Source organism: Notothenia rossii (genome assembly GCF_949606895.1).
Source record: "Notothenia rossii genome assembly, chromosome: 7".
NCBI lineage: Eukaryota > Metazoa > Chordata > Actinopteri > Perciformes > Nototheniidae > Notothenia > Notothenia rossii.
Genome location: NC_136905.1, coordinates 63,061,507 through 63,074,386, shown reverse-complemented (window position 1 = coordinate 63,074,386; position 12,880 = coordinate 63,061,507). Strand labels below are relative to the sequence as shown.

The window sequence follows — 12,880 nt, the reverse complement described above, 5'->3', positions numbered from 1 at the left end:
ATTATTCTTACTGAAAATGTTAGATTACACATTCATATCTGACTGAAGATTGGCCCCATTTATTTGTGACGTTGCAAACTCTGCGGTACAAGGCACAAGTGATGTGAAGCTCATAAAGCGAGGCAAATACAAATAATCAGCTGATGGAGTGTAGATGTGGAAATAGGTGCATTCGATCAGCTGACTGTTTTTACAATAAAAGTAGTTTCTTAGTGTGCTGGTCTTAAAATCTCATAGCATCAGCTTTTAATTTTTCTCTTGGATGTTCTTCTTGACCCTCAGAGAAGGAGAAAATGTTGTGTCTTTCAGGCATGTCCTTTCCTAACAAAAATGACAGGAAACATAAAACATATTATTGCAGAACAAGTGTGTTATTTATGAAAGCGGTGTGTTTGTGTGTTTAGGGGCTGTAGATATAATTATTTTGTAATTGTAATGTTTTTTTTTTATTTCAACAGTGAGCTACAAAGACAATCAGATTATGAATGAAAAGTATGAAGTTCATCAACATTGAAATATATGTTATTATCAAAATAATATTTAACTGTTATCAAAACGTAGTGCAACTGTAGAGGCTTGCTCTGTTGTCTCACTGAAAGAATAACTTTTACCACGTTTTTTACAGACAATATTGAAGGATAAATAGTAGCAGTTCTCACTATGTGTTAAATATCTTTGCCTTTAATACATTTAATTAGAAAGCTGACCAAATCATATTGCTTGTTAACATCTAAATGTAACTTTTGGCACAGAAAAAACCCTCAACTTCACTGGTGTGTAGGTGATCTAGTATTGTTTAATGGAATGTATATCAGTGTATTAAAGTCAATACTTTCTTGATTCTTTGTACAGTATGAAAAACATATTATTTGTACCTGTGCTGAAGTTCATTGCTGTGAGGAGTCCAGTTTTGTCTCTCACTCTCTGGTCCAGCCTGTCTGCATTACCTGGTCACCTTAAACAAACAGATATATATGTAAAGTACCATGTGTACAAACAATATAACTGATTCTCATCTGATGAACATGTTGGATTGTGTATTGTCCGAGTCAGGGTCCTTTTTATTTTACAGTAACTTTGGAAGTTGTGTTACCAATGCTTACTTTTTATTTGATACCAATTTGGTAATGCAATTCATAAAAACAACAAGGTTTGTGTTTGTTCTTCAGATGACTGTGATGTTAACGTGTAAGCTCAATAATGAACTCCAACTCAACCAACCATATTGTAATATCTAAGTAATCATCTTGAAATATGAAATTAATAATTGTAATATACACACACATCTTGTTCTGAGGTTGATTTCACATACACTACTTCGACATTAGCTTGTCTACATACTTGAGCATAGCCAATTTAAATTAACCTTAGTAATGCATACAGTTCCTTCCTACATAATAATCATCTCTCTAAGTTACAAGGATGACCTTATTTTATCAACTTCAAACAGAAGCCGTTTGTTGTACAGTATTAGCCCACTTAACACTTGTCTATTTCGTTTTAACGTTTATATATAGTCTATGATTTTAACTTGGACGCTACTATTAGCATCGTTAGCACCGATGTAGCTACCACTAGCTTACACGCTAACCCAAGCCGTAACATTAATTACGTAGCTGATTAAAATCATTAACACATAAATAAGTACTCAAATTTCACTTACCGCAAAACCGCATTCATGCACCGTCTGTTTCAACCGCAGAGCGAGTCACAATAGTCCGATATATAAGCATGAAGAACAAACAAACACGGCCGGGGGCAAGTTGTGTTCCCTGGATGAGCTAAACAGGCAGAGTGCCTGTAGCTTCACGGAGCAGCTAGCAGAGAGACAAGAAGCTAGCAGCAGCAGTCACTTCACAGAGCCGTCACTCAATGTGACCACGCCCTAATTTATGCAAAACCTTTAAGACCTAATATAAATAAAAGGGTCGTGTTAGAAAACAATTCACTCACAGATCCATAACCATGAAAGTGGAATCTAACTATATTCATAATAATATTTAATGCATCCATGGGTAGAAACATGTTTTTTTCTGCTGTAAAGTTGGGCATTTTAACATGGGGGTCTATGGAAATTGCTCCTTTCTGCAGTCAGTCCCTATCGGCCAATATATGAACTGCAGTGTGTGCCACTTCTGTATTGGCGTCCCGGCTCTTCCACAGAGTTTGCCGCTTGGTTCAGACACATAACAAGGTGCAGAACATGTGTTTCATACAAAGTCCATAAATCCAAGTAGATGGATAGTCTGCAATTATATAGCCCTATATCCAAAGCGGGGTTTTCAATCAATCAATCAATGCATTGGCCGTGAATTAAACCCAGGTCAACGGTTGGAAGGCAGTTTGCATAATAAGCTTTTAGATGCTAATTCGCCAATGATGGCTAGAAGTGAGGCAAGATGGTAGAACAATTAGGAAAACAATATTAGAGATAGCACTCTTCATTCATGATTGAATCAATCTATAAATGTATTAAGAGGCATGTGATGTCTGAGTTCAGTCAGAGGCTGAGCAGAAAACAAAAACTAGCACACACATGGGAAAGCTAGCTTACCGCTAATGTCTGATTGGTCAGAACATCTACTATTAAAAGATATATTTTATTTGGCTGCCTAGTCAGCGTTTATGGTAAACTCAGATAGTGTTTGCTACGTCAGTAAGCTTGCTTAATTTCTTTGTGACATCATAGCTAGTCTAAAGGCTGCTCAAAAACAGAGCTCTCTTGTTCCGGTACCTTCTATTGCAAAGATGTCCAGGATGCATACATTTTATAGTGTTTTGGCTGACTGTAATATTCAGCCATATTTATTTGAGCCTGAGTAAATGGCCTAAGAAAATACTTACTTCAGGCTCCTACTGATAAACTGGAATATACAACAAGACCAACAGGGCAGAATGATTGAGTCATTTTGACACTTTTTTATGCGTTTAGGTTTGGCTTTTTTGTGAAAGGTAATATCGTAAGAAGCGTAGCTCTTATGCACTTCTATTGACAATGTGTAAAACCTTGTTGCAACCTTGACTATGGAGCCTCTGTGTTTCAATTTTTTTACCTGAATTAAAATGGGCTACAACTCTGCAACAGTGTATTTTGACCTGCCATGAGAAGCTAACACACGCATCCTCGAACAGTAAATGTAGACAGTGCCAGCATGACTCCATATGAAGGAGAACTCTGCTTTCTCTATCAATATTGCACTCACTGGAAGATCTCCAATTGACTTCAATTACTGTCAAAACTGGTCAGACATTCAACTAAAATGTGCTGAATTTTCCCTTCAACACGGATAGCATAGACACACCACTGGTCCAATTTATGCAAATCATTTAGCTTACTTGTCTATCGGGACAGACCATAAAATATATTGTTTCCGCGTTGCATGAGTTTACAATAATACACGTCATTACTTTGGTCTTATGTTGTCATTAATTTGTGTCTTTGTGCTCTTGCTTTCCATTATCATCCCCCTAAAGTTATGGCTGTTTTGGAGTTTGATTGCAGAAAGCAGTACAATATGATTGTAACACTAATTAATTGGAATGACGATACCACAGCCCAAACAAAAAAGTTATGAGGCAAACAAACAACATCAAATTGCAACATGCTGCTGCTTTTCAGGGCACTCAAGCAACTGATGGCTTCACTAATACGTGTGTGGAAAGCTAAAGTTGTGGGAGAAAATATTTACAATCACTCCAATGATGCACTCTAATTCTGCCTTTATACGCAAGCGTTAGGTGTCAGTAGGCCATGCAACTCACGGTGGCTGACTCTTGGTTTGGGCATCTTTAATTTGGACTCCACATGTCAACATGGGCTGTTCCAGCTTGGACAGAAATGAAGAGATGGATCAAACGGAGGGGCTGAATGAAGCACCTGGCCCATTGGTCAGATGTGCCCCGCATACCTAATGCAGACCCTTCCAGCATCACATTAGTCAATCTGTCCACAGCCTGGGGTTCCTGTCAACGTTTATTTCCCCATTTCACACACACACACACACACACACACACACACACACACACACACACACACACACACACACACACACACACACACACACACACACACACACACACACACACACACACACACACACACACACACACACACACACACACCTTAGAATAACCTTCCAAGGAAGCTCTGCATGAAAAGCACATGGCACTGGCTGTGTTCCGAACCAACTGTGAGTTCACATTTTATTAACCCCTTTGCTGGATTCAAGATGGCCGCCCGGTGAGCGGGGCGTGCCCTCTCTGAAAGGCCAGTATTCAATTTGCAATGTAGCTGAGCCTAAGGGAGTAGCAGAAAGTGAATCCAAGGCTTTTGATGTTAGGCTTTGTCCATTTACGGAGCTATGAATGCCGAAAAAGTGAAGCAGCACACAGTCTCTCCTACCACTGGATAATTTAATATTTCATATGATGTTCCATATACTCAGATGATTAATAGATACATTCACCTGCAGAAAAAGGTTCTGGTAAAGGTCAACATGCCTACAGCCAAAACACATGGGGCATTGGGGCATGGACGTGACACGTCACATAGGCTGGGTGGAGAGGCTTCTAAACCTACTGCTCAGGGTCTGTCTTTGAAGATGGCACGGAACAAAACGCTACAATGTGTGCATATTGAGGTTGGCTAAGAGATTATGCAGTTGGTTATGCGTGATTTCATTCCTCATTCAATTAATTTTTCCAAATTTCATTACAGTTTGCAGTTTTAAAGGGGCCCTCATAGGCTCATTTCACGTTCATATTTGTATTTTGTGCCTCCACTGTGACATGTTTACATGCTTTAATGTTCAACATTACTGCCTGTGCTGCAGAACCTCTTTTCACCCTCTGTCTGAAACCAGATCCCAGTCTGTTCTGATTGGTTAGCTGACCTGGCTCTATTGTGATTGATCAACTGCTTATCAACTTGCACTTGCAATGTGTTGGAGTGCTAGCCAATATAAGCGCGAGTGTTCCATGGTGATGTCATTATCTTACTGAAGTAAACAAAGAATTACAATGGAGGCATTTCAGGCAGAGGGGGAATTATATTGGAAATAAACTCCCTCTGGAGGGAACTTTGGGATTCAAGCCTTTGCACACCATTTACATGCACCAAAACCCTACACACTACAGGAGGGGAAAAGCCCCAAAAAGCATAACAGGGCCTCTTAGACACAAGGTTAACTTTTTAAATTCCAGCTAAACAAAAAACACAAATTTGTTACTTCAAGTGGAAGATCATGGTTTGGCTTCAAATATGCAGGCATTATTTTGTTGTTAAAATAAAATTGCTGAACAACATTTTAAAAAGTAAACTATGGACTTTTGGCTTCATATGTGGCAACAACATTCCAGGAAATTGTGTTTGTTTGACCCATCCATTGAGGATGACATCATAACAACAAAAAATAGGGAGTTACGCAGAGTACTTCTACTTTTTGTACTTTAAGTGCAATTTTAAGGCGGAACTTTCACTTAGCAGAGTATATCTACACAATGATATTGCTACTTTTCCTTAAAGGGGACCGATTATGCAAAATGCACTTTTTGATGTCTTTTATACATAAATATGTGTCCCCGGTGTGTCAGGACATCTATAAAACAAAACGGGGTGCAAACGAGCAGATCCAGGCACTTAGAGTAAAGTTGTTATAACAGAAACAATGCACTGCATGTTTTGGGAGTAATATGGTCTGTGTTTACATTAGCAAGCATGCTAACACCCAGAGCTAACGCTGTACAGGAGAGAATATCGCGGTAAACCCTGCGAGAGAGAAACGTTTGAGCTCCAAACTGTTTCAGAAATAATGCTTGAAGTGGTTTGGAACATAATATGGCATTTAATCACGGCAGCGTTTAGCTGAGTTTCTCCCGGTAGAAAACTCTCTTAGCAGGGGAAAGCTGCGTGACGCTACAAAGGGGCGTGGCTAGCAGCAGCTGTTCCATTTAAAGCTACGGTCACAGAATCAGCATTTTTGGAACCAGGCTGGAATAGAGGGGTATGAGGCATGGCTACAATGGGAGATCTGTTTGGTATTTCAAGCAAAAGACTTCACAGACATGTTTTGTATAGGTATGGCCCTACAATATATTTTTCAAATATAGCATTATAGGTCCCCTTTAAGTAAAATATATGACCACTTGTTCCCTTCCAACCCTAAATCTTTGAAGCCAAGGGGTTATTTTGATGTTGGCAGTAAGCAACACTTTTATTTATTATCTGATAACCGTCCTCACATCCACCTTGGCACCCACCTGCAGCGGTACATATGCCACATTTCCGCCCGTAACAGATCTCAATGATTTGTCAGCCATGTGCAGCCAAGTGAGGTCTAATCTGCTGTATCTGACAGCTGACAACAGTGACTAAGTGCCCACACATTTGGTATCGACTGTTTCCCCAGGGCAGCTGCCACTGATGGACTGGAAAAGGTAACAATGTTGTCCTCCGGGGAGAACAACCCAGGCCCTCCCCCGTACCCTCACCCTGCTCGCACAAAGTGGGCGTCAAGTCAGCTGCCCACTTGATCTCTTCAGCGTACTTAATTAGCATAGCAGAGCAATCCCTAAAGGGGAACCTTGCTGATGTCTTTTGTGTGTGTGTGTGTGTGTGTGTGTGTGTGTGTGTGTGTGTGTGTGTGTGTGTGTGTGTGTGTGTGTGTGTGTGTGTGTGTCACTAAAGCACATTAGAGAAAAAGAGGATAGAGAGAGCTTTAATGTTATATTCTTTAGCATTGAGAGGGCTGGTTTTACATTTTAAATTATTTTTCACACTGGTCATTCCCATTTTGGATCAATATTACAACTTTCTGTAATGACAGGACTTGATTCAAGTGTTTTTTTATCTGACTGCTAGGTGGCAGTGCAGCATGTGTGCTGTGTGTGTATGCATGCAGTCTTTTCAGCTGGGAGGACACTGTTCTCCCTGGCCACTGCAAACCAGATTAGGGGGATAATCCTAATTAAACAGGCTTTTATTATCTTTTATTTAGTGCTATCCGAGTATATGTCTCCACTGAGTTCCTGTCTCTTGAAATTGATGCAATTTATCCGTGAAATACGTGAATGAAAGCTGGCCAAATTTGATTAGAGCCTCCTAAAATCCCATAGTCTGAAGGAGCCCTTTCCGATGGGAACACTTTCATTTCAGTCTTGTCAGTTTTAGGGCCATATTTGTCAATATGATTAAATTACTATAATCCAATTCTCCCTGGTACTCAAACTCTTTGAGGGAGGATGGAGATGGGATGCTTTGATGGTGCAGAATGAAAGAGATCAAATTGATTTTCCTCACCTTGCATTACACTGTATTGATTGACCACAATTCTGTTGCAGGTTAATCGAAAGTTGTGAGTAACCAGGGGTAATCTCACGCTGTTGATCCTTACATTAACACTGAACCTCCAGCTGCAAAAAGAATGTGACTCTATAATGCAGCAAACACTTAAGAGATGATAGGAGTCAGCTCATACCGCATGACAATTTTCTCTTGGCATATTTCTTGGGTGCATTTTTGCATGAGCCAAAACAGATGGAAATGTCTCATCCTCCGTCTCAAATACGTACCTTCATTTCAGAGAGTGGGTTGTTCAAGAGAGGCGTGACACAACATTTCATCATTTTTTACAAGGCCTTGCAACTTGCTTGCTAATGCAAAATAAATTGCTGCGGTCCCTCACAAGCAAATATGCATCCCACATTTTCCTATCATCGCATCCAATCTTCTTGACAAGTGGCTCAAATATGACCACCCAATTCACTACGGCGGGGAATAAATCTGCCGCCATCGCCAGTCTTCAAGTGAAAGGCTCCCTACTGTACATCTTGACGCCGTCGTTCATGGTCAGTTATGGCTGTTTACGGTCACTAACCCGCTCCTACTACATGCTGTAGTGTAGCTTGTGGAGGACTTTATTGACAAGTACACTCATAACTCAGGCTGTTGGTGCTTCACCGGCCGTCATCTGTTTACCACTTCATCCATCTCCTCTATGGAGCCCCGCAGGCGACCTGCAGATAAATCGCGCGTGGGGCCTTGCGAATGTCTCCAAGGACAACATTTCATCGGTATGTACCTGTCAGTCTCATGAAATATGGAATGGGCCAATTCTTATTCGCAGTGGGCTAAAGCAGATGCTTATCTTACCTTAAAACCTTGAGTGCTAAACAGCAAAACAGTCAATTCAATAAATGTCCCACTGACATCCTCTGTATTTTAGACGCCATTTATAGAGTCTCTAATAAGCTGAGCATGGCTTGTTATTGTGGTACTTCCTATAACTGCAGCTGGACAACAAATGCTAATACATGCATGTCAATTCACTCCCAGCACCTCAGCCATTTGAATACAGCAGCAGGCATCTGTGGACATAGAAGCGTGCTGCTGGCAAACATCCCAGGTGTACATAGCCGCTGGCAGTCTGTACTAGAGACGAGAGGTGTTTGTTTACTTTATAACCGCTCCATGCTGAGGCCTCCGCCATTCACTGCAGCATGATTTGGTGTGCTGGTGTGCATACCGTGATCAGTAAACATCCTTTTGATGCCTGTCTCCTCACATCCCCCTCCCTCTACCTCTCCGCTGAGAGCTGCAGGAGGAAAAAGAGGAGGAGGCAAACATTCATGGTTGAAGCCGGTACATCGGTGCATCCATCCACATGTCAGGGAAGTCATTACCATTGCAAGCCCGCGAGACAGCCAGGCTTTGGGGGAAGACTTCCCACTTTCTATCTCCATCCTTCCGGAGCAGCATCAGTTGGGATTTGGTGGAGGCCCTGTGAAGTCAAAGCATCAGCTCAGAGACCACGTGGGCTCTTTTCCTGAGGACAGACATTTAATGAGATGGGTTACTGTGCCCACGCATGACTGCCATTAGCAGTGAGTGCAGAAAGTGTCTCACATACAGGGGGTTAGAGAGTCCATTCTCTGATGAGGAACGGTGTAGATTCCTTGGTATGCCTATGCACACGGATTTAATGGAGCAACACACTGCGGCTAATACAATGTACATTACCTAACAATGTTGCCAGAAAGACTAAACCACTGCTCCAGCAAAGTATGAATTATACACATGATTTCCATTTAATGACAGTACACAGAGCTTATTTTAATCGCTACAACAGTATATTTAGTCTAGCCCCCACAGAGAATTGCTTACAATTACCAAACCCATTTATATTATTAAAAATGTAAATGACCATCTATTCCCAGATACTACCCTAAAATATGTCTATCCTCTCCTTCTCATGAAATAAAGGTGTTGTTCTGCTCTGATCCACGCTCATTTAAAATGAAAGATACTTAGTGCATACTTTAAATATTGGAATTGAATAAGCCAAATAAAAAATCAGTGCTAACTATTAAAATGCTTATTTGTATTTTGTGCCTCTATTGTTTACATGCTTTAATGTTCAAAAAGTGCTTTATTTATCTCATATTGCCAGTGCTGCTGAACCCCTTTTACCCTGCTCTGAGATACTCAAGCCACACAATAAAGCATGCATTGGAAGTGGCTACCTTGCAAACAGGCACAGTAAAGGAGACAAATACGTCATGCGTCAAACGCGTCATATTACGTCACACGGGGGAGCAACTTTCTCGGACTCCTTCTCTGCCCAATCCGCGGTAGTAGTTTATAGTTGGTTTGAGCGGTTGTGATTTAATGAGCTGGTATATTTTCGGTAATTTTACATTGTATTTCACCATTTTTAATCATGCAAGTTCGAGTCCCACTGCAGTCAGCATGTCGTTGTGTCCCTGGGCAAGACACTTCACCCCAAATTGCTCCTGAATGTATGTAAGTCGCTTCTCTCTCTCTCTCTCTCTCTCTCTCTCTCTCTCTCTCTCTCTCTCTCTCTCTCTCTCTCTCTCTCTCTCTCTCTCGGCACACATTGAAATATCTGATTTATTAATGAACCACTAAAGAGAGGTTCAGACACATACCAAAACATGTCAAGTTTCTCCAAGGCTGAGAACATATGCAGCCTGTACTTTTTAGTGTAGTTTATGTATTTTTTGTATTTCTCTGTGACCTGCTTGTATGTACAGTAATTACTAGGTGTACTCAGCGCCGTATAGACTGAGAGTTGCTTCATCTCCGTTCACTCCAATGGACCACTTTTTTACAGCAATGGCGGAGCGTGGAGCCTCTCAATCGTTCCCCGGAAGTTAGCGCCAAGGCTAGCAGAGCTGTAGAGTTGCAGCATAATAGACCGTTCGTGACGGACTTTTAAAGGTAAGAAGAAGTTTAAAGATTTATATTGCGGATATTATCAGTACATCTGATTCAAATTAACATGTGTATTAAAGGATGTCAGTGGATTATCCCTAAATTAGTAGATTTAGGGAACGTTTACAGATAACAGATAAAGCTAGGATAACGGATCAAGTTAGCAACACACGTTGAACAGCCTTTTAATTGTAAATTCCGTTCTCTTAATGTCATTTCGTCCAACGTTGTTGAATTAGAGAAGAGGGGCTTCTAAACGGGATTGTATGCGGGGGTGGAGGGAGTTAAATATTAGATAAATATAACTTTGGTGCGTGTAAGAGTGAGTGTTTTTAGCAGAGCCATATTGTGTCCTTGTGATTATGTTGATTATTACCTGTCTGTATAATGTTGCAGCTCAGCTGATTTTGGATTGATGGCAAAGGGAGAGGGACTTAAGTGAGAGTGAAAACACAAGGTAAGTTTAATACTACTGTTTTATATAAGTAAGCATACTAAACATGTATTCTATCACTGTATTATATAAGTCATCTTGTTAGTAACCTACTGTATGGCAGGTGGAGGGGAATTGATGTTACAGGTGGAGGAGCAAAACTGCAAGACTGCAAACTCACAAGACAGAGAAATCAAAGTTTGTTCTCCAGAGAAGAGGTTGATTTCACTTCATTTATTTCATATTTTCTAAAGATGTGGAAATGGCAAAAAAAATAATTGAGAGCTGTAACCAAGACAACTGTAACAACATGAGTAGAGAGCCACCAAGGTTTTTCAAGTCCCTCTCTTACTCCATTTTGCTAACCCAAACTTCCAGGTACATGACGGGACACCTTGCTTGTTTTTGTTGTTTGCGCTCCTCTGGCTGGGTGCTGGCAGGTGGAGGGCAGTGATGTTGGCAGGTGGAGGGCAGTGATGTTGGCAGGTGGAGGGGCAGTGATGTTAGCTGTTACACACCAGGCTCAAACTTAACACATTGCATCCTTCTTTGCAGTGTCCTTATTCCTGGAAGGGGAATCTGCAATTCCTGCAGAGTTTTGTAACCCGCTGGTCGGCACGCAAAGCAAATTTTTAAAGCCTTCTTAATTGTCTCATTGCTCCATTTCATCCCCTTTGTGGTGAGTCTGCCTAATGCCTTAAGTTGGTCTTTTGAAAACGTTTTCTTATATTTGTTGTCCCTAATTTTCATTGTTTTCTTGAGAGCTGCATTTTCCTTCCTGATTTTTCTTAGTGCAGACTTTCCTTCTTGGCTCTTTAATTTTCTCTTAAATTTTTTTAATAGATCTGTTTGACTGGCTGCTGGTTCCCTCGTATGCTTACTGGCTGCTGGTTCCCTTGTATGCTGACTGGCTGCTGGTTCCCTCGTATGCTGACTGGCTGCTGGTTCCCTCGTATGCTGACTGGCTGCTGGTTCCCTTGTATGCTGACTGGCTGCTAGTTCCCTCGTATGCTGAGTGGCTGCTGGTTCCCTCGTATGCTGACTGGCTGCTGGCTGAGTGGGTGGTGTCCACCCTCCCTGTCTCTCCTCACTAGCCATGTCCTTTCTTTCTTCACCCTCACTTTCCTTTCTCTCAGTCTCCTCATCCCTTCTTCCCTCAATCTTTGAGACTAATGTAAGTAGAAGACATGGCACTGTAGATTTTCGAACATTTAAAATATTGTACCACTTAAAAATAAGAAATATGACTTTTGTTACTAAGAGTTCATACTTATTATACCCGTGTCACCTTTCACACTATAGCTGTGATCATGAGCTATGGGCTTTGTAGATACAGGTCCCGGGGTGAATCGTGGTGCAGGGGCCCTTCTCTTTTTGACCACAGGGCGATGCACGAAGATGGTGGGTATAGCCTCTGCTCTCAGCCTAGTCTTGCCCTTTTTTGTCTTGACAAACTGGTCTGCATCAAAATGTGCCTGCGGAGTGACTTGAGGTTACTTCACACACAGAACAACTCAGTTTTGTCTGCCCACATACATATTCCATAGTGGTTGAATACACGGTATTAGGAAACACTTTATACTTACTGGACATGTTATACTCATTACATACTGTATATAAAATATGACCAAGAATGTGAGACAACTTTATAAAAATTCATATCACATCTGTTACTGATGCCATTTTTCATACTTTGTTAAACTCACAAATAATAAAGTTCCATAACTTCAGTTGGGCACAAAGACCTTATCTCCCCAAGGCAATTTCCCATCCAATAGGTGTGCTATATAGGTGTGTATAACCCTTTCTCCTGTCTGTTACTCCCTCTTTCAGCACAAGAACCAGAGGGGGATTCAATGGAGCCTGAATACCTGAACTGAGACCCTCACCCTGCACCCTGAGTCTCAACTCTCAGTGTTTTTCAAGCCTTTCCCTGTTTTTTTGTATTAAACAAAACATTAAGCTTTCCCAATGGTGTGGTTTTCGTTTTGTGAAAAAGTGCAAATGCAGTATTTGTATATAATAACCTCACATATTTTTTTGCTGTTGGTCATGAAATTGCTCCTGCTGACTTGAGCCAGCCATTTTTTCCTCCGCTCTGTGTCAGTGGGGAAGCCGTACATTCGTACTCCTTTCTCGGAGCGATTTGACCATCCCCAGGCAGAACAGCAAACCATGGTGGCGACTAGGAGGCAGCACAGCAAACCAGGACAACA

General features: G+C 41.2%; 2 long non-coding RNA genes across 5 annotated transcripts; one reads left to right on the top strand and one right to left on the bottom strand.

Annotated features, from left to right (window-relative positions):
• Positions 1–43: 43 nt before the first annotated feature.
• Positions 44–1,875, bottom strand: LOC307012963. The gene is made up of 3 exons (XR_013800792.1): positions 1,664–1,875; positions 876–955; positions 44–321 (listed from the first exon to the last, which is right to left on the bottom strand). It is a non-coding gene; the product is annotated as an uncharacterized lncRNA (long non-coding RNA).
• A 7,708-nt stretch (positions 1,876–9,583) lies between these two features.
• On the top strand, positions 9,584–12,631 carry LOC307046894. Of its 4 annotated transcripts, none has more exons than XR_013810271.1 (5): positions 9,584–9,795; positions 10,131–10,237; positions 10,628–11,104; positions 11,151–11,343; positions 11,508–12,631. It is a non-coding gene; the product is annotated as an uncharacterized lncRNA (long non-coding RNA). The 4 variants fall into 4 exon arrangements; XR_013810272.1 differs by having other exon boundaries at positions 10,628–11,343; positions 11,508–12,065; positions 12,498–12,631; XR_013810273.1 differs by having other exon boundaries at positions 10,628–11,343.
• Positions 12,632–12,880: the final 249 nt, after the last annotated feature.